At 38.3% G+C, this 26,810-nt stretch overlaps 1 protein-coding gene across 11 annotated transcripts in view; it reads left to right on the forward strand.

Moving 5' to 3' along the window:
- The first annotated feature begins 593 nt into the window (after positions 1-593).
- Positions 594-26,810, forward strand: part of LOC306852691 (zinc finger protein 438-like) — a 53,101-nt gene continuing 26,884 nt past the window's right edge. For 5 of the 11 annotated variants that reach the window (XM_079389735.1, XM_079389737.1, XM_079389731.1 and 2 more), the window contains exon 1: positions 594-727. The gene's annotated coding sequence lies outside the window, so the exon portion shown is untranslated. Of the gene's footprint in view, positions 728-5,153; positions 5,190-5,508; positions 5,571-26,810 lie in introns of those variants that run through there. The other 6 variants (XM_079389738.1, XM_079389734.1, XM_079389740.1 and 3 more) reach the window with 4 other exon arrangements.

Consider the following 26,810-nt stretch of genomic DNA (forward strand, 5'->3'; position numbering starts at 1 on the left):
CTTTTATTGTGCATGCCTTCACTTTCACTCTCTCAGCAGTTTCAACCTCATTTTATCTAGTTTCTAGTTTAATTATAGCCTAATGTAACGTTAGTTAACTATGTAGGCTAGATATACAACGCTGTTTATAACCGCTGAGACCTATAGCGCTTGTCTTCTTTCATTAGTATTGTTTGGGTGCAATATCTCTTTACATGCATGAAGAAGATTACAGGATAATCCCTGTTAAACTGACGACGTCGTCCGCCTCAGAATTCCCGCAGCTCCTTGAATCTGATAAAAAAAAAGCCGACTGTACGCCCGTCATAAAGTAGGCGGTGCTCTGATTGGATAGTGACATTTTAATCGTCTCTGATTGGCTGTATTCACAGAAGTAAACCGGTGTTGCCTGAGCCGTACCATTTTTCTTAAAAGGTGTGGATGTGGAACTTTGTTATTTGATTATAAGCAAATATATATGGTGTTTTGCTTAAATATTACGCGTTACAAGAATTTTTCTTTGATTTTATATTAAAATGTCTGATTTCGCATTCTCTATATTGCGTTTAAGATAAATACCCCTCACTTCCACTTTGTAACAGCCACCGTTTGGCATTTAAGGTCTCGCCCAAAAATGGCTGTGGAGAAACAGTTATGAAGATGTGTCGATCTACTCACCTAATTAATGTGGCGCATGCTCCAAATTAACCAAGAGTCCTCTGATCGAGCCGGAGGACATTTCTGGAAGGTGAGGCACAAGATGTTTCGTTATTTCGTGCAGAAAAGAGAAACCCAATGGGCTCTCCGTGCAGTCGTGTTACGACTTTATTTTCAGCCAATAGGAATACCAGAGCTATCACAGGCCAGGGCCTTCAAGGATATGTTTATGCAGAATAAAACAACACTGAGCATCAAACTTCATTAAAACTGCAACGGCACGTTCTTAAAACCATTGCAAAGTTCATATTCGCAATGTGGGGATTCATATCTCTGTGCATAGTAAACACAGTTCTCATGCAATAACGGTTTAAAAGTGACATATTGTATTAACAGAATAGTAATAGCATTCATATAGACATTCAGTGTATTTGCATAACTGCATGTCTTGTGATTGCAGATACATTGTTTATCTCTTTAACTGCACTGCGAGATGTTTTCTTCCTTTTATTAGCTATCTCATGACATAAAACTGTGAACATTATTGTACTATCTTTGTTTTAAGTGTGTACGAGGGACTAAAATTTCCCTGAATGTCAGTTTCTGAGACGATAGTTCACATTCATGGCTGTCAACAGGTGCTATCAGTGTTGACATTTACCTGTATTGTTATAGTAACATTTCCCCTTTAAGCTAGTAATAATGGCATGGAAGGAGTATAAGTAGTAATAGTAAGGATTGGGAAATGTTAGATGCATTGGCTTACTTTCCTATAAACTTGCTTGTGGAAATATAATGATAATATTTGTGTTATTGTATTGAATTGTATTGTGATTGTTTGTATGTTTTACACCCACCTTTTGCGTAGTTTTGAAGGTAGAAGGCCATAACGTTTGCTCTCCTTTGGGTGTGTACATTACTTACGTAATGCATTATTAGACTTTGGAAAACTCCTTTTATCATAATGTAATATTGTGTGTAAGCGTATGATCTTAGCTATCAGTTTGTAAAAATCATAAGCCAATGAGGAGCTATAAGTCCTCTTTACTCATATAATGGTGATTTACATTGCTTGCACTGAAATGAATTTGAAAGTCAGGCCTGTTTCAACAGTTACTGCAACAGCTTTCACACCAGCTTGTGTCTGTCACTGTATGTAACTTGCATCGACCCAGACAATATGTGAGCAGTTTGCTATATGTGAATTTGTAAGCTTATATTTCAATGGACTGCGTTAAAAAGTAATATTGTAGTATTTTTTTCAAAGTATTTTCCACTAAGTTTAGTATGGTTTACATTTAAAAAATGGGTTCAGAGCTGAAACACAACTCACTCATACACTTCTGATATGCAGTGCCATTGCTTGGGAATATTGTAATGTAACCTATTAATATTGTTGCTGAAATATGTGATGCTTTCTCATACAGTTTGAAATAGACCTTGCTCATCTAACAACAAATCAAAGTTGGACGATCATAAGTAAATTTACCAATCTGTGGTTGTTTGTTTACATATACATGCATGACCAGTGACATTTCACACAAGTAAATCAACCTTGTTGGATTCAGAATGTTAGAGTAATATTTTCTGAGTTAAGCTACAAATCATTCTGGACATTAGATTGGAAATTTGCCCCAGGTATTCCAGTGGAACATCCTTATATTTATAATGGCAAGGTTTGCTGAATGAGTAGCAGTGTCAGGATTTGTTAAATTCATAAATGCAAGCGCATACCTTTTTGGTTATGAGTATTGGCACTCATGATGATGAACTGAACTGGCAAAAGCTGTACAGTATGGTCCTGTCAGACTGGAGATGTTTTAAAAATCACAGCGGAAGCCAGGTTTATAACGTGTAGGATTGTAAGCAAGCTTTTTTTAAGTGATGATTATGTTGCTTAGCTAAAGCTAACCTTACATCAGTATAAAACAATTGACATACATTTTTAATAGAGACTTGTCTATTTATATTTGCTGAGTAACCAAGTTAGTAAAGTGTAATTGTACAAAGGATGAATTTGTTACTACAGTATGGAAAGGCATGTTTTTGAAAGACAGATAATGCATTTGACGGCAGATAAATTTCAATCAGTTCATCACAAAGTTACTGTATGTCTTAAGAAGATATAGTGTTTTAGCTATATGGACTACTTTTATGTTGTTTTGCATCCTTTTTAAAGCTTGAAAGCCCCAGTCCTTATTAGTTTTCATTATATTGAAAAGTCTGGCCAGTCTGCTTCCATGATAGAAAGAAAATCACAAAGATTTTCATTTTTGAATAAACTGTTCCTTTTAGAGCTTTTGAGTTATACTTTAATAGCTGCAGCGTTAAAGATCTGACCAGAAATGCTTAATAACAATGTAACATGACACAATATGCTACTGGAAAATATTGGCATAGTGCTTTCAAACGTTTAGAAAGGGTTAACCTTGATACAGAAGTTGAGAAAAGCCTTTTCTGCTCAAGTAACGTTTTTTTCCTCATCAAAATATTTGACTTTAAACTTAAAACTTCTTGAGAGAAATTTAGGGGATCGCTGAGAATCTTCTGATGGTTATGGTGTAGCTGTTGGCAGTTGAAATTCATTTCTGTGGTGTCACTGAACACATTCTTTCAGGGATTTTGCAAAAGGTTATTAAATACGCCCCTTCACGGACGTGTTGCACGGCAGGGAAGCGCACACACACGCTCTCCTTTTGGAGGATGCTGAGGTTTATTTTGGCAGTTGTCATGACGTTGTGTGGTTTCACATGTGGTGAGAGAGAGGGGGAGGGAGACCCTTTTCATAGCAGAGATGCTTATTTAACATTTCCGGTCAATCAAAACCATGTCAACATCACTGCATGCACACACACACACACACACATACAACATTTATCCCATACACACAAACCTAGCCAGAAAACGATAGCTATCTTAAACTCTCCTTCAACTTCTTGGTCAGTGACTTTGTAGTGATTACTCGCAGGAGAGCGTTCACCTATCTGCACGGTTCTCGTGTGTGGTCAGAAATAAGGCTTTCCACAATTAGGGATCAAAACTGCGGTGGAAACTGCACTGTAATTACTGGGATTGTTCTGAGCAGATGCAGAACAAATGTCTTTGTTGTAACAGCGCAGAGCTTCACGGCAAGGTGCGACGTGTGGCCAAAGTAAACATATGAACACGGGGCCGTGCATATTTTATGAGTAATTCATTTCTTTGTGCAAGGGGACCAGGTTTGCTGCGATCACAAGATTCAGAATTTCCAGCATTATCTGATATATGCAGAATTCAAAGAGGTCATACAGCAATGTGTGGCGAAACCTCATGGTTTCCTGTTTATTTTACAGGCTATGGAGTGCGCTTTTCTACACCTGAACAAGCCAAATACACTCTTTATGCTTTTATGGATAGATGGCTAAAAGAAAAATTTAATCACTGCGGTTCAAAAGATTGGGGACAGAAAGATTTCAATACTTTTAAGAATTTATTATTTTAAGAACTGAATACTTTTAGTCAGCAAGGATGCAAAGCAACAAATATTTGTACATTATTACAAAAGATTTAAAGTTTGTTGTTTGTGAACTTTCTATTCGTCAAATCCTAAGAAACGTCTTTTTTTAAAACACGACCACAAACTTTTGAACGGAAGTCTAGGAATAAAGTTTTTGAAGCAAACTACTGACCAAATTTATGATTTATTTGTTTTCTCTTTTACTTTTTTAAACTTCAATCATAATTTCCAAGCAAGACATAAAGGCATGTTTGGGACCACATGAGGATGAAGATTTTTTTGGCTAAGTTAAGCCCTTTTGCACCTGTGAAGACATTTGGAATTTAGTGCCAGTATCTGTATTTGTGCTTTGGTCCAAAAATTGTGATATTTGCATCATTTTGACATCACATCATTATACTTATGTTTTTTTGTGCTACAGACAGGTTGTCGTAACGTGTCCCGTGCTGGTCAAAGGGAGGTGGTAGATAGGCTCAGGACTCAGATATCCAAAGTGGACTTTTATTAAATTCCAGTGGAGAAGGGGTATACACATTCACAGTTAGAGAGGGAAAAAAAATATAAACCGAATTAGAAAACTAATCAAACAAAAAAAAAAAAATATATTTTCAAAAATAAATAGGAACTTAACTCCGTGTCCCCGTTGACGTTAAACGACCAAAGAAAACAAATTGCTACAGGTAGCAAAATCTACATCGGACACTTTAAGCAGTATGCCCCCACCTTGTCCCCCCAAAGTTCAGTTTAGACTGGCTTATATAGCCTAAGACAGACTCATTACACCTAAGACCAAACCAACTACAGGGGCACCAATATCAGAAAACTTGGAAGCATAAACACAAGCTCTTTTAACCATTTAGACCATTAAACTTCAAAAATACATAAAAACATAAATGCAATTCTTTAACATAAGCAAAATGTAAGCAACATCATAAGACATCTCTTCATGTCTGCATTACCAAAGGTTAAGCCCCCTCCTTATTAATAGAAATGGTTTAACCCAAAGGGACTCTGTAGTCCCGCCTCTTCCTTTGAGGAGTCACAAGACCAAGATATGGTGAGTACACAGCATGCAAGGTAGCTGTTTACAAATGTAAAAATAAATACAGACTTGAAATAATAAATAACACAACTACAACTTGTTTCTGTGTGGTTAATGAGAAAAATATATCATAAGGGAACAGTAGTAGACATAACACGTTGCGATAACCGCTGATGTGCACCTGTCTGCAGTCAACATAAACCGCATGATATCTTAAACTGTATTATACATTACCATTAAAGGATAATGAACCTAATAAACTACAACCTAGTCAACAGAAATGCAAAAAAATTAATAGCAAATGTAAAGAGACATAAAACCGTTATTTGTACAGACTTCACATGCTCCCGCCACCGCAGTGGTGATGACGTCACCCCAGCACCCGTCATCACACAGGTATTTATACTTAAGAAGGGATTCATAGTATTTAAAAGCAAACCCTTTTGAACCAGTCATGTCTGTACTGAGGCCTACTCAAAGTATAGTGGCTCATTTACATTTAATAGTTTTTTTCTCATCATCTTTATCCTTGTTATCAGTAAAGGGAAGCACCTCACTAATCATGGCCAGTAGTTGAGATAGAGTACAGTGATTAAACTGAAGTGACAAGCCCACCACTTATACTAGAATGTCTGTGCAGCAGAAACTCACCTTGTATTCAAAAAAGCCAACACCTTGAACAAGAAAAGTGCATAAAAGTGTGAATTATGAATGTGGTGGCATTGGACTGAGGGCAGAGTGGCTGTGGTAACGGACTAGTGAATGTTTCATTTGCTGCTGTATTGCATCTTACCACGGCATGTAGGAAACTTTAAGAAATTATTTTGTTGTCAGGGTGCTAATGAAGTCATTAATTTTAAGGAGGTTTGGGGGCAGATCTCAGTCCATTTTGATGTCAAAATTTAGTTAGTTTGACGTGAAACACATCTGAGTCCGCTTGAGCCTTGAGTTTGTTTGTATACTGTGCCTCTCTATCTTTTTCCACATTTGGCCATTGCATTTTTCCCCCAATTCTTCTTTGTAAAACTATTCTGGATTTGTCTGGTTGCATGGAGATCGTGAGTGGACAGGCTTTTTCAAGCACGCTCATAAATTCACAGTTGGCTTGAGATCTGGACTGTGGATTTGGCCACTCCAGGATATTAACATTGTTGTTTTTAAGCCATCCCTGTGTAGCACTGGCTTTATGCTTTGGGGTCATTGTCTTGCTGGATAACAAATCTTCTTCCAAGTCGCAGGTGTTTTGCAGACTTTGTCAGGTTTTTTTCTCCAGGATTCCCCTGTGTTTTGTTACATTTATTTCTCCCATCCACCTCACGAGTCCTCCAGGGCCTGATGTAGAGACGCATCCCCACAGCATGTTGCTGCCATCACCAAGCTTCACAGTGGGTATGGTGTCTTTCCAATTCACTTTCATTTGCACACTCCTGGTCAGACATATTGTAGTTTATTGCATTTCTCATAGCTGCTGTCTTCAAGGAAGTAATGCCTATCTTTAAGTATATCTTGCAATGCATTTGTGGCTGGCAAATATCATTGTGTGTGTGTGATATTATTATAGCAAATCCACAGGGACAAATACTTAAGTGAATGTATTACAGTGAAATTTGTCAAACTCAGTGAGACCAAACAAATTAGAACGTGTCATTTTGATTCTATGGCTCAACGATGTTGACATTGGCACCATGTGTATTGTTATTTTTATGTTTTTAGATGTATGAGATAAAAATACCTATACATTAGTACTGTTAAAATGTTTGGAGTCAGTACGAATTTTGTTTAAGGTTATATTTTTTTTTTGTAAAACAGTCTCTTCTCTCTCACCAAGGATATTTAGGGTGTATTCACACGAGGAAAGGCCGCTAGTTCACTTTATTTGGTTCGGACCAAATATAATGTTGATGTTTAATGTTTGGTGTGATTCGCTTTCACACTGTCCTTTTTGCAAGTGAACCAGAAACTATAAACCAAACCACACGTGTGCTTAAGGTCATCCATTCATTGGTTCATCCATTCAGCTGTACCAGAGTTCATTTGGAAGCGGCCCGAGACCACCTCTTCAGCTGGGTCTCGGTACGGTTGTTTGGTCCGCACCCGAGTGCGATTGCTGCATTCACACCTGCCCAAAAGATCCGCACCAAGAGGGGAAAGGAACTAGAGTTTGGTTCAATCGAACCAAACAAGACCGTGGTATGGTGAACAAGTATGATGAACACTGACATTATTAATGTTAAAGAAAAAGCAGCATTTCCACAAAAGTGCACTTTTCAGTCAGCCACAAGCCATGTGTCTGTCTTTCTCTCCTTCGCTCTCTTTCTCTCTTTCAAAAGTGAATGATTAGTTGCATATGGGGCTTGATCAAATCAATCCCTTTTGTTGATTACACACATCTAGGCCCACATTTCCATCTAGTGTATAAGTATCTTGCACAATAATGATGCTTGCCGGAGATGATTGTACTTTAACATGCAGGTAAACAGCCAGAACTGTGTTGGGGAAAGTCAAAATGTCTTTATACGGCTCATTTGAGAATCCTTGTTGCTCAACTCTTATAGGAAATTGGCTGTGTTGCTCCAATGCTAAATAAGAGACACAACTATTTGTTTTATATAACAATATTGTTCCGACATTTTGACCTCCTTCAAGTGAAAATCAGTCTTACCCGTTTGGGATGACAATCTGATGCCAGAAAGGAAGTGCTGTTTAGTTTATAGGTGCTTTCAGTGTTACTCAAGTGAATGAAAGGAAACGGTGAAACACCATAATGATGGTTCCCACTGGTGTCCGTGTCAGGATCTGCTCTATATGATTCAAATCTCTAATTAATTTGATGTGGCATGCCCTTGTTTTTCAAACACTCCACAATTCCTTGGACACAAACAACTTTGTGTTTCTCCCATTTCTCACCATTCAACGTGATGTTTTTCTTTTGTAGTCATTGTCTGTCCCCGTCTCTCCATCTCACTCATTCCTTCCCCTGGTCCACCTGAGGAGGTGACTGTAGTGTGACTCACTTTTTCCTACTGTGGTTTTGTGATGGAGTGAGTACCGTCTCAAGCCTTCCTTAACTTCAGAAGACTTGAGCCCAAACCACACGTAAATCGTTACTGCCGCAAACCTACGCATTCTCATGCACATGAGACATGGGGTGATGAAACCTGTATCTGCAAGGACGGAAGAAGCTGAAGAGACCTAAAAGAGAGGAAATACCATAGTTTGATCCTAATTCTGTTCCCTCAGCCACCTATCAGTAAGGAAGAGCTGTTTCTGTGGTCAGTCAAAGATATGTAACTTCATTTAATGGTTGTGAAATGCTGCTCTTCTCCCCAATGATGGATCTCTTTAACTCGTGGTCCAACTTCTCCACATTAAATTGATTTAAATTTTCCATCGTGGGGGAGATTTTTGCAATGACCTATGACGCGTGTGGCCTGAAGAGATGGTGTATGATGCAACAAGATGTTTTTTTCAAAATTATGCTTATCATTACATAAACACATGTTAAAGCCTCAGAAGAACCCAGTAGGGATATGTGTGTGCATGTATGACAGAGACAGAAAGACAATATGGGCTATAGAGTTTCATTGTGAATGAAGAGCATGTGATGAATATGTGCATCTGAATCCATCATATGAGGCCCATGCAGAATATATATGTATACGATACATATATCTATCATATATACATATAAGTCTACAGAAAGGTTTGTTTATTCCACACACATTATGCATTTGTTTAGTAAATATAACATGTTTTATAATGCATTTAGCTACCAGTAAATGTGTTGTAATCTCAGCTTAGTTTGACACATTATGTAGAATTCTGCAGATTTTTTTTTTGCCAAGATTAAAGCAGAAAAGTTATTTATTTTTTTTTATTTTTTATATTATAAGCTAATAAGTGTATATATTTACTTGTTTTTATTTAAATGTAATTATATTTTTTGTATTTTATTTATTTATTGCTAATTTGATTGATTGATTGATTGGTTAGAATCAATTCATCATCAGCCCTATCCAACAATGCTAAGGACATAATCCATTTCTTTGGCTGGGAATTATTTGTCTTGATAGTTTATAGACACTTTCCTTTACTCAACCCATGCAAGTACACACACCTTAAAAAATTGGTCAAGTAACAAACTTTCTCATTGGTCCAGAAATGTTTTAAATGATCTAAACATAGAGACTTTCATGCCAAAGACAATTTAGGTGTAAGGTTATGTTGTGACTGTTCAGGAGAATAAATGCAAGCATGTACAGCTCTAATCAGACAGTTGTATTGTGCTCGATGGCCTAATTGTCCCTTAAGATGAGGTTTCCGAGCCTGAGGGAGTAGTCTGTTACAGACCGAACGATATGGAAGCTGATTTTGTTTATTTTTGTTCTGTTTGCGGATAGACCTGTCTCTTGCTCTCCAGTGAAATACGGTTTACAGTGCTGAATTCAGCATGTCTGAGGAATTGTTGCAGTATGCGGTACCTGAAGTGCTGACTAGAACTACTTTGTAATCGGAGTGATTTGCCAAGCTGGTGGTCTAGCACATTAGCCCATTCAGTAATGATTAAGAACACTTATTTAATTGCATTTCGTTTGTACTTTGGCCTTTTTCTTACATTTTATGCCTAAATATATAAATAATACTATTCAAGTTATACTAAGAGCATTTAAGTTAAGCCAGATAAAGCACTTCTATGTAGATGTATTGAAGACGGTGAACCAATTTTTGGTCATAATGTCCATTTCTAATGATGCATGTGATATTAAGCAAAGTAATGCAGTTAAAACCAGACTTGACTACAACTAGATCTTGTTTATAAGAGTTTAGGCAGCATGTGAACGGATCTAAAATTGATCATCCATGAGACCTAAAGGCAAAAATCGGATGAATGAATGTACAATTCCTCCAGCAGAAAACACTTTCCCTATTTCTTGTGAAGTTCAGTCTGCACAGGCTGTTTAGAGGCAACATGGCTGTTGTAATGAGGACATTTATGTCGCTCTGCATCAAGTGCATGCATGAATAAGCGGCAGGCTGCCTTTCTGTCTGAATGCTCTCTGCCAGCTACATTATTAAAATGCATTTGTGAGTGTCTTATTTAACTTTTTGTTACGGCCTGTTCTCTTTTTCGATGTTCACCTGGAAGTGACAATTGTTCATGTCATTGCGCTATTGGAAACGCTGTATGGTTGTAAGCTGTTAAGCTGTTTTCAGTAAAGCTCAGCTCACTTGCCAGTTGTGTGCAAAGTCATTCATTCCAGACCTGGCACAGTCAACTGGGGACTTGGACCTAGTCGCCCTCAAACAACGAACTTTCAGCTAGTGTTGTGAGTCTCAAACTGTGGAACACAGTGAATCTCCAGCTGGTAGAAATTAAAGGTATAGTTCTCCCAAAAATTTTAATTCTGTTTTCAAAAAAATTTCTCGAGCACCATTTTAACATGATTCCTGAAGGATCATGTGACACTAGAATAGCTGCTGACAATTGCATGGCCATCACAGGAATAAAGGACATTTTAAAATACAGTGCCCTCCATAAGTATTAGAACTGTAAAGACCAAATTGTTCTGTTGGCTGTGGAGTCAAGATATTTGCAAATATGATTAAAAGATGAATATGAGACAAAACTACAGAATGTCACATTTTATTATTAGCCGTTTCAACACATATGTTTTACCAAATAAAAAGAACAGCACTTTTAGAGTTCATCCCACTCATTGATGTGAGCATAAGTATTGGGACAGTTGAACATAAGGCAGATATAAAAGATTAAAAGCTATTATTTAGTTGCAGATCCCTTGCGCACAATCACACCCATAGACATCACCAGACTCTTGGTCTCATTCTTTGAAATACTTTTCCCAGCCTTTAATGCAGCCAATTCCAATTGTTGTTTTGGGGAGTTTCTGCCTTCAGTACTTCTCCTCTTCAGCTGGTGAAAATCATGCTCAATAGGATTTAAATCGAGATTGAAATCCATTTCATTGCCCTTATAAATTCCTTGACTGAACTGGCAGGGTGTTTTGGGTCATTGTCCTGATGCAATATGAAGCACTTCCCAATGAATCTGGTGGCATTTTCTTGAATATATATATATATATATATATATATATATATATAGTATAGTATAATATATAGTAGGCAAGATAGTTTTGTACCCTTCCAAATTCATTCTGCTACTGCCATCATACATTAAATCAACAGTAAAGTTGAGAGGGCCTGTTCCAGAGACAGCCATGCCATGACACCACCTCCACCATGCTTTACAGATGAGGCTGTATGCTTGGGATCATTTGGAGTTCCATTTTTTTTCTCCACATTTTTGCTTTCCTGTCACTTAGATAAAGGTTCATCTTTGTCTCATCGGTCCATAAACACAGTTCCAAAACTCTTCTGGCTCTATTTTTGGTGCTGGTCAGAGTTTTGCATCTTGCTGTGCAGCATCTGTAATTCTGTGTCAAAGTCTCCTGAGGACAGTAGATTATCAGAGCATCACTCCAGCTTGCTGGAATTTGTTGGTGATTTTACAGACATGTCTTTTAGGGTTCATTTTCACAGCTTTTATGATTTGTCTGTCATCAGCTACTGTTGTTTTCTCAGTCGATCAGGTAGTTGTTGGTTGCTGGTGGTTTCCAAACTCTTGATTTCTCCATGCCCTTTGTTTTTGCTATAGGCTAGCGCTAATTGACTTCCTCTTTTCTTTTAGAATCCAAATTGCTTGCTTTTCTCTCAAAGTCTTCATCCTGGTTTGTGTGTGTCATCATCGAATGCAAGATTCAGAATGCAGAAAGGAAAGTGGTGTGTGGCCAAGTATGGTGACCCATACTCAGAATTTGTGCTTTGCATTTAACCCAGAGGGCAGCCAATGCTGTGGCGGCTGGGGAGCAGTTGGGGGTTCTGTGCCTTGCTCAAGGGTCTCACCTCAGTCGTGGTATTGAGGGTGGAGAGAGTGTTGGTTATTCACTCCCCCATCTACAATCCCTGCCGGACCTGAGACTCGAACCAACGACCTTCGGTTTACAAGTCCAACTCTCTATCCATTAGGCCACGACTGCCTGTGTATCAGTTATACCCAGAAATACACATGCATGTATATATTTAAGAATTTTTATTTTTATATATTAAATATTTATTTATAATATAAATTATATGAATATAAATATAGACATGCAAATACATGTAAATATATACTGTATATGTGTATATATACATAATAAATACACACAGAATACACACATACTGTATATTATGTAAACAAAAACTTTTATTTTGGATGCGATAAATCATGATTAATCGCTTGACAGCACTAAAATAGAAATTATGTTAAATCGCAGTAATATTTCATACAAATGCATCCTTGGTGAGCATAAGAGGCTTTGAGAGAGTAGTACTGTATTTTTTTTTTTGAGAGAGAAAAAAATGGTAAACACCAAATTGCTGTTCTAAGGGTCTTTGATGTATTGTATAACCATAGTTGGTAAAATCTTCACAATGGACTTTTTTAGTAACAGACAGCCAATTAGAAACTGAATAGTGTTTACCTCATTAAATATTAATGCACTTTGTAAGGTTGCAGAAACTTAAACACACATTGTTTATTTTCAGGATCTGATAGAAATGTGATACTGCTCTAAATTGACGCTAAATGTATTAAGTAGCCTACATGTTTTTCTTACCACATGATGACATTTTCAGAGTTGGACAAGCAGTTCTTAGAACAGGTCACATGTCCGACACAAGCTGTGTTTGTCCAATCAATGTTATTGACCTCATAAATATGCAAATATTACAATTAACCTATAGGGTTTACAAATGTACAGTTACATCCCAGAACCTAACTACACAGGTTTGTAATATGGTTTAGAAAGGCCCCGGGTTAACATTTTTGGCCCAAAAGGGCAAACAGGCCCTTTCACACCGCAGGAACCTTTTCACAGTACCCAAACTAATTGTGGAACTACCCACTCTTTGGTGTGTTCGCACCGCGGGAACTAGGAATGGTTTTAGTTCCAGGAACTCCGTTTGGAGGAACTAAATTAGCTCCTACTTCAGAGTAGGGTCTAAAACAGTTCCATAGGAACTATCGTGACTCTAAGTGTACACTGATTGGCTAGACGCATACGAAAGCACCCTCACCCGCCATGATTTAAAACACTGTGTAAACATTCCGTTATTGTGAAACCCGTGAGACACAAAATAAACGCAGCTCCGATCACAGCGTCCTCCATCCTCCTGTTGTTAATGTCGTTGTTCTTTGTTTTCGTTTTTGAACGCCGAACACAAATGACGTTGCCCAAATCTGTACCCACTGTCGGTGCAAATGCAACCCTTTAAATGGTACTGGGAAATAGTTCGTGCAAAATCTTCCCAGTACTTTAGTATGGTACATATAGATCTGGAACTAAAGCGGTGCGAAAGGGGCTATTGTTGTGACTGGATGGTACTTGGTACTTGTTCTGATCTGACTGAAGATTGTACTTGGGTTTCAAAGTTTGGGAACCGCTGAGCTAGTGCATTATCAACAAGTTCTCTCCAGTCTTTCTCTGTTAAACACAAGAAATAAACACATGTATCTGACTCAGGCAGACACTGACGTGTGGTGGTCTGTAGGGTTAATGCCGGCTGGCTGTGGTGCAGTATTCTCAGGGTTTTAGGGGAGAGATGCCGTGGTTCGGCATGTACCTGTCACTACTAAATGATTGCTCATTTCCTGCCGCGGGAGGAGGGGTGGGGAGAGCAGTAATAGCATACAGCTGCACACTACCTTTCCTCTCCTCCGCTGTCTTATTCTCTTGCTATTTATCTTTGTATCTTCCTCCCCTCCTCTTTCCCAGTCTGTTTGTATTGTTTATATGTAAGACTGTCTCTGGAATGGCAGAGGTGGACACACACCCATGGTGCCTCAGCGTGCATGTTCTCCACCTAGCTTCATTTGCGTGTCTGTTTGGGTTTGTGTTTGTGCATACACACATGCACGTGTCAAAGTGTGTGTATGTTAGGGGGAGAATTGGTTTAAGGAGGGGTCGGTAACAAATTCCATCCCGGTTCCAAACTAGGTCATATGACCCAGAATGGAAGTTTAGCAATGACCAGCTGTAGTCCATGTTACACAGCACACAACAAGAGAAACTAAAGCACAATCGGTTAACTGTAGACAGGACAAGATATGAGTATCTGAGCAAATAATAAATGAGTCTCAGTTCCACAGTTGGACTAGAGCTGCATTTAGTCCATCAGTTCTGTCTAGAGATTTTTGATATCTGTCATTGTTTTCATATTGTGTTTTTAGGACAGATGATACAGATTTTTTTTAAAATATTTTAAGTGTTCTGATGATTTTTCTTTTTAACTTTTGACATTGATAATTAAAAAAAAAAAAGCATTATACTGCAACAATCAGACATATTATGCATGATTAATATGATTTAATTTAATATTCAAACAGAAAATGTTAAGTTCCTGCAATTTATTATTCTTGTATAAATACATGAATAATACTTCACAGCAATAAAAATTAATTGTACCTCTTTAATTATGTATTGATTTTAATTATTTTTTAGTTATTATATATATATTGTTTTTTTTTTTTGATGTATTGGGTTTATGTCATTTGTTTATGAATTTTTTGCTTTGGGGTCAGTGAAAATGTTGCTAGGGCAAGGAAAAATTATTGGCCTGACCGGGTCAGCAGAATACATTGTTGTTATGCTCATAAGAGCACTGGCTAAAAAATATATTGTATCCGCAGCTTGACTCATATCATTGGAAAATGATTAAACATAAATCTTCTGAATATCTCCCTCTTTTTTTGGACAGAGTCAGAGTTTCCATGGGCCATTTAAATGCACAAGTTAAAGGAACCACAATCCTCTTCGACAGCAGAGGTGGCGATAGCAAGCCTCTCAGTCATCTCAGTTATTTTCTTCAAGCTGCCCAGGGATTGCAGAATGTTATACTCATGTTTAAACTGGGTACATTGAGTGACACAAAACGGCACAAATCATCTCTCTTATCTCAGCCGCTTTATTTCTTAGTAATTCGGGACATCTGCTGAAAGGAGCGCCAACGTTACGCTACATATAATCCCCAATGTACTCTCGATAAGGCCTGCTCATGATGTGTTTGTTATACATATTTAAAGTCATCTGAATTTTATTTCAATAAATTGTCACCCCAAGGATATGCTTCAATCGGTTTCCCATACACAGAGCAGCGTAAAGCAGGGAAGACTGTTCTTTCATTTCGCTCGAGCTGACTGATAAATAACAAACATTTTTTATATGCTGTCCGTCGAGCATGTCTGCTGTTTTATCACCTGGTCCGATTGCCAAAATAACCTCTTTTCTTTCCTTCTCTCATTCCTCCACTCACTTAATCTCCCTCGCTGTCCTCCTACACACGTTGTTTCCTCTTTGGATATTTCATGGGTATTTCTCCAGGGAAAATTTTTGTCTGCTACATGCCAATTTTGGGTTCTCAATGTTATTTTGAGTGGGGAAGGTTATCTTTGTGATTAAGTCATAAAGCTGTGTAATTCTGGATAGGTTTCTGAATTTTTATGAGATGGACTACATTTAAAGGGATAGTTCAGTCAAAAATGAACATTTTGGCATTATTTACTTGTGTTGCTCCAAACCTATTTTTATGTAACACAAAATTAAGCAGTCTTTAGAGAAACCGAACAAAATGTAAGTATAGTCTTGCCCTAGTGAGCTGTTGACTCAAGAACTACTTCAGAAGAATCAGATGAGTGCATGAATCATTATTTCGAGTTGGTTCTTTTCAGTTATCCTGCTGTCAGATAGAACTGATTTAACAATTTGTTCAGCTCGCTTACTTGCACTTAATGATTCAATAACAGTATTGATAACAACCCTGTCATTCCAAACCTGTATGACTTTCTTCTGTGGAAGAAGATATTTTGAAGAATGCTGTAAGGCAAATTGTTTTGGTAGCCATTGACTACGGACCACTTTTATGCTTGTTTTTGTCATTTTTGAGCTTAACAGCCATGGTCCCTATGAACCATTGTTCTATGGAAATAATCGTCATCTACTAATAATTATGACTCCTGCTCCTTTTTGAGTACCTTTTAGAATATTTAGCTGCCTGCGTAGAACTAATAACTAGACTATTCCTTGTCATTTTTGCCTGCACTTATTACCATAGGCCCTCTTCCCCTTATAGGAAGTGATCATGTGACCACAGCGTGTGCAGGATTGTGATCATTGCCTTGACTGCTTTATGAAGCCGAGCTGTTTCCTGAGCTGTCATAGGTAATGTTTGTCACGTTCAATATCATGCAGAAATGTCCTCTGGCCAGAGAGTTAAAGAAAAGAAATGCTCTGGGCAGCGAAGACATGAATTGATTCGAAATATTTATAAAAATCGATAAGAACACACTGCAGCGCTTAACTTGTCTTCTTATCTCCCCTGTGACCATTCTCTTCCACTAGTTCTCTGCCTCTAAATAACTCTCAGAAACAGTACTGCATCTCATTGGTCATTTTATCATTCAAGTGCAAGTTACTAATAATGTGGTTTGATTATTGATGGACAGGCCCACGCGGCATCGCTGCCCTCAGAAACCTGCAGAATTTGAACACGTGTCATTCAAAAAGTTACGTCGTTATGTTTTGGCTAATTTCATTATGCATTCAGCTACCAATTAAAGTACATTCAACTCCGTTTAACACATTTTTCCATGTTTAAATCTAGATTTTCACCCAAAATCAGCATAGAAAATTTTGTCTAGGTCTTTTTCTTGGATTGTAATGAATCACCATGCTTCTAAATTAAGTAAATATAAACTGTTTTGGTGTCTTGCACCTTGTGGAAAATGTAATGGTCACAATGGAGTCTTTTGACTCGGCCTGTTTCCATGTTTTTCATAATATCAGCATTTATTCTTTCCCGGCTGCTGTCCGTACCTATGCTGACAGGTCTCCAACCTTGCATTAATGTGGAAATAAGTCAAATCCTTAATGTCTTGTTTTTCTAGCATTTTTTCCCCTTCTCTCTCACACTCTTAAGACAGGAAAGGGTTACTTTCCATGTTTCCTGTCCAATTCCCCCAGCTCCAGCTCCTTTCGGATCACTTTCTTCATACTAAACATTCCCAGGCTCCCATAACCTCCTGGCTTCCTTACACTGGCCAAGAGTGATCCCAGGTGAGAGTGTGGGCGAACCTCCTGCTTTTAAGGATAAAAAATCTCTGCGTTTTGCCTCCTGACAACGGTGGTGGTGAAACGTGGTTTCTTTTTCAGCTTTCCTTGATCGCAGGCATGGGAAAACAGTTATTTGAGAAATCCATACCAGTCATTTGGCTCAGAGTAAGGCCAAGTTGATTGGTGGAACTCAAGTTTTAGTGCTCAAGTAAGCAATGTTGTCTTCTCACGTACTTCAAGCTATAATTTAGAACCAGATTATCATGAGGCAGTTTTGCATTTCGTCCACCTCATAGGAAGGAAGAAGAATTTAAAGGCTTGTCATTGGATTTTGGAGCTGTCACTCATGTTACCGTAACAGAGATGAAAGGCTCTGATACAGCAGAGGTGGCCTGTGATCAATCTTAGCGATAAAGATGGTTTAGCGCAACATAGTCACATGACACTTGATACATCCTGTTGAAGATTCACTTTGAATGTTTAGAGGAGAAAAAAGAAATAAGACATATCTGCTAGTTCATATTTATTTCTTATATTACTCGCTCTTTCCCAACAGTAAAATAGTTGTAGGATCAGAAAATAAACTTATCAGCATGCTTTAACTGCACACTTCCAATAAAAGACACCTAGTATGGTTCATGTTTTATAATCCTGATGTTCATATCTCCTCTTTGTCCCGTTCACTGTCTTTTCCCACGGATTCTCTTCCAACTCTTTTTCTCTCTGAGCACCTGACAGATGGATGGGGGAGAGAGAGCTTGAGAGAGGGAGAGAGCTTTGGATGTGCGGTCACCCCCGCTTTGACCAAAACACGGGGCCGAACGGAACAAACAGCAAATGTTATTTGGGCCTGACCCAGTGATGGACCTGCTGAGACAGTCTAAATATAGTCCCGTGGTGTACTAACTAATTGCCCCGTGAGCAGTAATCATTCCCAGCCTCTGAAACCTCTTAAACTGCAAAGAGAGTCAAGTCACTGCTGCCCCCCTGCTGTGTCGGAGCCAAATACCAGAATGAGCAGAACTGAGCGAGCAGATCCGTACAGAGATGAAACCGGAAGCTTCTCTATGTTTTCAGGTGCCTGCCTGCACAGGTGGAGTTCATCTCAACAGGATATTATCAGGATTGTGTATTTTTCTAATGTTGCATTGCATTTGAACTTTAGCGAATACCCTTGCGTAATAAATGAAACGGAGGAACAACATTTTAAAGAGCATTTTGGCCAAGGCAATCCTTTTTGGACCTTTTAGTCTCGCACTAAGATTATTAGTGATGGGAAACATAAGAACTTTATTGGTTCCAATTCGTTAAAGACTGTAGCCTTAAAATGTGACCCTGAACCAAAAAAAACTGTCATAAGGGTCAAGTTTTTGAAATTTAGATTTATACATCATCTGATAAATAAGCTTTCCATTGATGCATGGTTTGTTAGGATCGGACAATATTTGGCCGAGATGCAACCATTTCAAAATCTGGAATCTGAGGGTGCAAAAAAATCAAAATATTGAGAAAATCGCCTTTTAAAGCTGTCCAAATTAAGTTCTTAGCAGCGCATATTACTAATCAGAAATTAAGTTTTGATATATTTACGTTAGGAAATTTACAAAATATCTTAATGAAACATGATCTTTACTTAATATCCTAATGATTTTTGGCATAAAAGAAAAATTTGTGATTTTGACACACACAATGCATTTTTGGCTATAGCTACAAATATACCCGTGCTACTTATGACTGGTTTTGTGGTCCAGGGTCACATTTGTTAAATGATGTTGGCGCCGATAGCAGCACGCTGATATGTAGCGCCGTTGTGCTTCTGGTGTCCCGAGTTCGAGTCCCAGTCTCTTTCCTGATCTCGCCCCCCTCTCTCTCTCCCACTTTGCTTCCTATCCACTTCCTATCGAAATAAAGGCTTAAAAAGCCATATATATATATATATATATATGTTTTTTTTAAAATTACAACGCTGCAGATTATAACCGATTTTAGTAAAATTGTGATCCGATCTAGATCGTGATAACAATTCGACATGTGCTTCAACCGCATAAACTGGAAACTGCTTTCTTATAATCTGCATAATGAACTGCGTTTGTTCTTCCATCCTTTAGAGGAGTCAGTTGTACTCTTGGATACACCTCTTTCTTGCATTGTTCGCCCAGGTACCAGGATCTTCATTTAGGAAGAATAACGAAAAAGTTGTGAGTGTTCTGCAATTGTCGTGACATGTTCCAAAGTATGGTAACCCATACTCATTTCTGCATACTTCTGCTCTGCATAAAAGATAAAAAGATACATTCTTTGAGCATACCCTAAATGACAAATTATCTGGATGGTATTTTGCATACATTACATACTTCTAGTGGAGAAACAAACGAGGGGGTGAGAGGTTAACATTTCTGAAAAAAATTTAGTGTTTACCCTTCACCCTAGTGTATATATTTATTTCTTTCTTTAATTTTTTTTTTTTTACTCTTGAGTTCTTGGTTTCCCAACCTTTATAGATTGTTGGGTGAAACAGTAGCACATTGTAAAAAGATTTCCCAGACTGCCAGCGGTAAAGTGCCGTGGCTGTCTTGATCTTTGTGCAATCAGTAGAAAGCACTCTTGCCTAGTAACATGAGATACTATGCATGCTACCTGCTTCCGAGCAGAGCTACACAAACCTGTGACCAAAGCTTAACCTGCGGTCTCACATAGGAAGTGGCCGCCACCCACCGGATATCCTCCTAACTCCCACGGCTAAATAAAGCCATAGCGCAGAGCAGCTGATAGCAAGAGATGTTCGCCCTCTGCTGCTTCAGCATGTGCGATTATGACACTGCTGCTTGATCTGAGCGCGACACAAAGACAGAGTGTCTTCCTCTCTCGTTCATGCTTACATTCTGCATTGTAGTTGGAAACTTCCTGTCATTTTACATGGCACTGAGTAAGAGCATTTGCCCTCTTTAGCGTCAATGCTGGTTTTATGATGAACAGAAAAGCAGCCACAGGATTAAGTCATGAGACAGTTTCCTTCCTAATGCTCAGTTAAATTTAGACATTATGTTCTTAAAAGAAGAAGAATGAGGTCTATCTTGAGAACATCTGTGAATTTTACCTCTCCAGATATCAGGTTGAGCTTACAGGGTCTCTTAATTCACCTCACAAAGCTTGACTATATTTAGCCTTACCCAGAATTGTTTTCCTAAACTACTCAAGGCTTTAAAAAATACAGCCAAATTAAAACTAAATTATAATGCATAGTTTAGGAAAAGTCAAGTCTACTATAACAAATAATAATTAAATCAAATTGGCTTCACTCACTGACTCTTTCATACCCACTCTGGCTGCTTTCAACACGGAAGTTGCAGTAAATCACCATGACAAAACAAGGAAGCATGTACGAAAGCGGAAGACCTGAGTCAGCATTAGTCCTTAGACTGTTGTGTCCCACCAGCTCTTTTACAGAGGATGTGATTATCATTACATGGAGCTTTCGGTTTCTTATTCACATGGGGACAAATGCTGTTTTTTGTTGATCTACTCATTGGTCAATAGGCTACGAGCTAGCAATTATAGGCCTATAGAGCCATATGAAGATGAGGACCTTTAGTTGAAACTTTTGTTGTTTACATGTTTAGGCTTGCGTAGTTGTTTACTGTGCCTGAGTCACATTAATATAGAATTGAGTTGAGATGTGGTCACAGGTGTGTTTGTGTGTGTACAGACTATTTAAAGGGATAGTTCACCCAAAAATGAAAATTCTGTCATTAATTACTCAGTCATGTCGTTCCAAACCCATAAGACGTTTGTTCATCTTCGGAACACAAATTATAAATAATATTTAATAATATTTTTGATGAAATCGGAGAGCTTTTTGACTCTGCATAGACCGCAACGCAACTACCACATTCAAGGCCCAGAAACTAAGGACATTGATAAAATAGCCCATGTGACATCAGTCGTTCAGCTGTAATTTTATGAAGCTACAAGAATATTTTTCAGAAATACTGACTTTATTCAACAATTTATTCTCTTCCATGTCAGTCTCTGCTGCCATTCAAGGTTGAAAAGATGGACTATTTTAACAATGTCCTTACTACCTTTCTGGGCCTTGAACATGGTAGTTGTGTTGCTGTCTATGCAGGGTAAGAAATCTCTCGGATTTCATCAAAAATATCTTCATTTGTGTTCTGAAGATGAACAAAAGTCTTACGGGTTTGGAACGACATGAGGGTGAGTAATTAATGACAAAATTTTCATTTTTGGGTGAACTATCCCTTTAACAAGATTTGAAAACTGTCGGTTTTATAATATTAGCTTTACAACGGAGTAAATATTTTGTTCACTGCATTATACAATAAATATGAAAGATTATAAAAAAAAAAGTTTTTGAAAAGTCTCTTCTGCTCACCAAGGCTGAATGTATTTGATCAAAATACAGTAATCAGTAATATTGTGAAATATTTTTACAATCTAAAATGTCTCCGCTAACATGAGAATTTCATATTATGTATACAAAAATTAGGCTTTATCTTTTAATGTCTATCCAAAAATATTTCAATTGTGCCTGGATTGGAGTTTTATTTTTACATTCTGCAGCTTTTTATCTGCACCGAGAATTATCTGTAATGATGTAGCTGCTCTGGGGACAATCAATTTACTACGCTTAGCATGTGATGTGTCTCGGCTTTATAGTGAGGTCACCTGTGGCTTTTACTAATGGTGAATTCCCTTAACATCATTTCACCTGCTGTTTTCTATGCATTTGAGTTTACGAAGAGTAATGCTTAAGGATATAGCTTTAATTAAATGCTTAGAATACTAAATAAATAAAATGTGTTAAGGTAAAATTACAGATTTTCCTTTTTAGCACAAGGCAGGCATCAGCAGAAATGCTTGGGCAGCCGGATAAGTGGGTGTGTTGTTGGCAAAGGGTGGGGGTGGGTGTAATGATATTAGTAGTGATTGGCTAATTTATGAGGCTGTTTAGTTATTCATGTTGAGTGTAGGTCATCCATCATGGCGGTGCTGAAGGAAGTCAACCTGCACCGTTTAACTGCCAGAGGAGCACTGAGAAGCACGTCATGCTGTGGAAACCACCGCTGCTCAGTAACTAGACAGGCAGAACATGGCATAGTTTCATAGTTGCAGTCATATGAGGGGGTTTGCCCAGCAACTGTAGGTTGACAAACAAACAAATTTATACTGAAAACCCCCAGCATCATGAGGATCCTGCATAGCAGAGCTCCATCAACAGGAACTCCAGCAGAGACTTAAAGCACACAAGGGACAGCAGCACTTATTTTTTATCCTCCTCTCGCTCATGTTTTTCACACACTGACACTCCTTTTTTCTCATTCTTCTGGTGCATGTATTTTTGCTAACATTTTGTGTTCTTAGCAGGCGAGTATCTGTAGTTTGGCCATTTGAATGTTCTTGAAACATCAGACAAACCATTCACCGATTGTGTGATGCGTATTTCACACAAAATAATCAGATCTGGCTGAAATCTTCTGGTCCAATCTATTTGGCTGACTTCTACACTTTACTGGAGCCCCATCTGGAAACAAAGACGTGTTAACAAGTTCTCATGGTGCTGCATTGAGAACTTCTGTGGAATAACTACCCTAGTTTTTCCTCAGAGCTCAGATAAATCTGGAACATCAAAAGTCTCCTAAAAGAATTGGATGGAGAAGATGAGTTACTCATACCTGCGGTTGTCTTTATACCTCGTTCTATGACACAATCCCTCTCGAAGTTCAGTACTCTGCTCTATATTTTTATTGCAGTGGGTTCTGGTTCACGTACACATGGCTCTTATTTTAATCAAATGCATTTGGAAAAAGATAGACTCTTTTAAATATTAATTTTCTGGACTTTGCCGAGAAGTTTCTGCATAACACTTTAAGCCATTATATTATCTTAAACTTTTCAAAGCGTTGGATTATTTTCAACATTGATGAAGTTGTAACCTAGTTTCTATCACCGGGATGGTGTTCCATCAGCACTGGGGTTTTCCATGTGAGCCAGAGGACATATTATCTCTCATTCACATCCCCCCTTTTCTTTCTCTCTCTTACTGATTTGTTGGAGGGCTTAATCCAGGTTCTTAAATGAAACCTTGAGGGTCTCTGTGGGATCAATTTGAAGGGATTTCTCCTCCCTGTTCTCCTCTGTTGTTCCTCTTTCTTCCTTGATTTCTCCTATCCTGTCTTCATTTTCTCTGTTGGCTGAATGCAGCATGTTTAGAGCCAGATGTATTTGGGTGTCAGTTTGATCTTTTGGCGAAATGCTCTCTGGTGGTTGGTCGATCGCTCTTGGCTTTAATCGGGCAATCAGTTGGGGGTCTCTGTTCGCCACTGGTCTAGTCTGCCACTTCCTGGCAGCAGTTAAATAGTAAACGTCTCTGTAGGTGAAAAAACATGATCAAGATAGCCTCGAAAACTGGATTTAAGGTTTTCATTTCAACTCCCTGAGGGATGTGATGTTTGATTTTGTACTCCGTTAGACCTTGTCTTGCACTAAAAAGGAAATAATTTTTTTGCCTTTTAATGTGGTGCTTGAGAACAAGTGAGAAGGAGGGATGGACAGGAGGATAATAGATGTCTCCGTAGGCTGCTCTCACTTAAACAGGCAGAGCTTGCTGAAGGGAACCCGCGGGCTTGAATCTATTATTCACATACAGCTCTGCAGATCCTCTCTTTCAAACACATGCACACACTCACACAAAAGCGAGGAAATGAAAGCTGTCGGCTATTAGCGCTCGCGGAGCAAATGGACAGAGCGAAGGCCTTTTGTCAAGACATGAATCTCCAGTGACTCTACAAAGACCTACTAGTAGAGACATTGTGTGAGAAACAAGGACAGATACAGTATCTGTATTGAGTGAATAAGCTCAATGGGTAGTGTTGACTCTTGAACCGATAATGGTCTTGCTGAGGCCTGGGTTTTTCAGCTGAGTTTTTTTTTTTTTAATTGGCATCACTACTTTGGCATCAAGAACTTGGATCTAAATCAGTATTCAGTGGGATGGTTTATCTACTTTTTATGCTCTAGAGTATAACCACTTGCGGCCATTTGAACTGCTTTAAAACAGCTATTTTTATTGCATATAAATTGAAATATATATTTCAATTTATTATTTTTTTTACATTTTATTTTAAGAACTATAGGGGTTGATTGGCATTCAGAGGAGAAGACAAAGTCAGTATTAATATGATGGGGTGAAACCGATCCTTCGCCTCTGGCAAATGATCTTCAGATTCATTTTCAGAAGTGACTCACTCTTGCTTAAAAACACAAGAGCAAATTTAGCTCAACAAGTTCAGGCAGAGTTCTGATGGAAATGCTAAATATAAAATGGTTGGTTTGAAATAACATCAAAACTTGTGTCTATCCAGCCTAGGGCCAGTCCTAACTTTCTTTCGTCACTTTATTCTTCAGTCCTAAGTTTCTGCCATTTTAACTTTATTCGTAAAGTCAACATGAAATGAAAGCATTCTTAATCCACTCTTCTTGTCTTATTGTGAAATATTCATTGGTACAGTTAAAGTATTTTGGACCCACTTTATATTAAGTGTCTTTAAGTGAAGTGACATTCAGCCAAGTATGGTGACCCATACTCGGAATTCGTGCTCTGCATTTAACCCATCCAACGTGCACACACACACAGCAGTGAACACACACACACCCGGAGCAGTGGGCAGCCATTTATGTTGCGGCGCCCGGGGAGCAGTTGAGGGTTCGGTGCCTTGCTCAAGGGCACCTCAGTCGTGGTATTGAGGGTGGAGAGAGCGCTGGACATTCACTCCCCCCACCTACAATCCCTGCCGGCCGGAGACTCGAAACCGCAACCTTTGGATTACAAGTCCGACTCTCTAACCATTAGGCCACGACTTCCCCAAGTCGTGGCCTAATGGTTTTTAACTGCTATAAATTAAAAATGTAATACAATGTGTACATGTTTTACATTGTACTTATATTTGAAAATACCGTCCAGTAATTGCATCTGTAATTAATTTCTGTATTTACATCTATAATTACACTATTGACCTTACTACTACCCTTAAAGGGATAGTTCACCCAAAAATGAAAATTCTGTTATTAATTACGCAATTACGCAAAATGTATTTAAAGACACCTAATATAAAATGGGACCATTATTTTATTAAAATCATTTGTCTTTATTAAAAAATATTATAAATTAATTTATTTTCATTGTTTTATAAAAAAAAAAATAATAAAAAAAAAAAATTCCACTTGGAAATAAGTTACATTAATAAAGTAATGACCCACTATTGTCAGAGAATCACAGTCACCTGCACCGTCGTTAACCAGATCTCAATCACCTGCATACTGATTCCCCGCACCTGTCACCTGCTAATGAACAGCACTATATCCACTCACCGCCAGCACTCCTTCCTCGTCCGGTCTACCGTTCACTACCCGAACCTAGCCAGACTACTAACCTTGTGTTACTTACCTGCAGACCTCCTGATCTCCCCCGTTCCAAGTCTCCACCTCTCCAAGTCTCCACCGCTCCTGGCACTTCCTAGTCCTGGTCCTCCCCGCGGCAGTGCGCACCGCCGACTTCCCTTCCTGGATCCTGCCCCCGCTCCTCCACTCAGTATTCACCCTTGCACCAATTCCAATAAACCTTGTATTGACTTTACTCCTCCGTGTCTCCTAGCCTGTTCGTGACAACTATGACCCAAATCAGAATTGTTTCCGATTCTGTCGCTCTTTGTTACCACACTGTAGTAAAAAAAGAAAAAAAGTTTTCAATTTAAAATAATTTGTTACCCCCGCTGACTTAAAATTTTTAGTTTAGTGAACTAAAATATTCCAGTTGTCACTTAAATTAACATTAAGTAACTTTAAAATTTCAAGTTGACTACACTAAAAAAAATTGAAGTCAGCGGTGTAACAAATAATTTTAAGTTGAAAACTTTTTGAAACAATTTTTTTTTTTTACAGTGCATTGTTTGACAAACTGTATACACTCTTTGGGACGTCAACCTATGACTGACATTTTTGAACATATTTTAGGCAAGTATTTTAAACATCAAAAACTACACACTTCACCTTCGAAAATGGCCCCATCTGTAAAAGACTGGGGCCAAATGATAAGACAATTTGACCCTAAAAACATTCATATTTTAGTACCATGCTTTTTTAAAAGGCTTTTCATTAGACATCACTGGAACAGGGCCTCTTCCCTTTGGTCACATGGCTGGTAATAATGACATCATTGAAGCTCACCAACCGAAGTTTAATACCAGAGTCCAGGGCTGAAAGCTATAATTTTGCTTCTCGTCTTTTTGACATGCAGTCAGTCCAGTCTAATTTAGGCCTGGGTACAGCTGTGCAATTCTAACCATACCCTGTTAAATCTGTTTGTGTCTGTTGCTAAACTAGTGTTTTTAAACGACAACAAAAACACCTGCTGCTGTTTTATTCAGTGATGTGCTGACAGCCTTTAGTGGCT

The sequence above is a fragment of the Barbus barbus genome, assembly GCF_936440315.1.
Source record: "Barbus barbus genome assembly, chromosome: 32".
Taxonomy (NCBI): domain Eukaryota; kingdom Metazoa; phylum Chordata; class Actinopteri; order Cypriniformes; family Cyprinidae; genus Barbus; species Barbus barbus.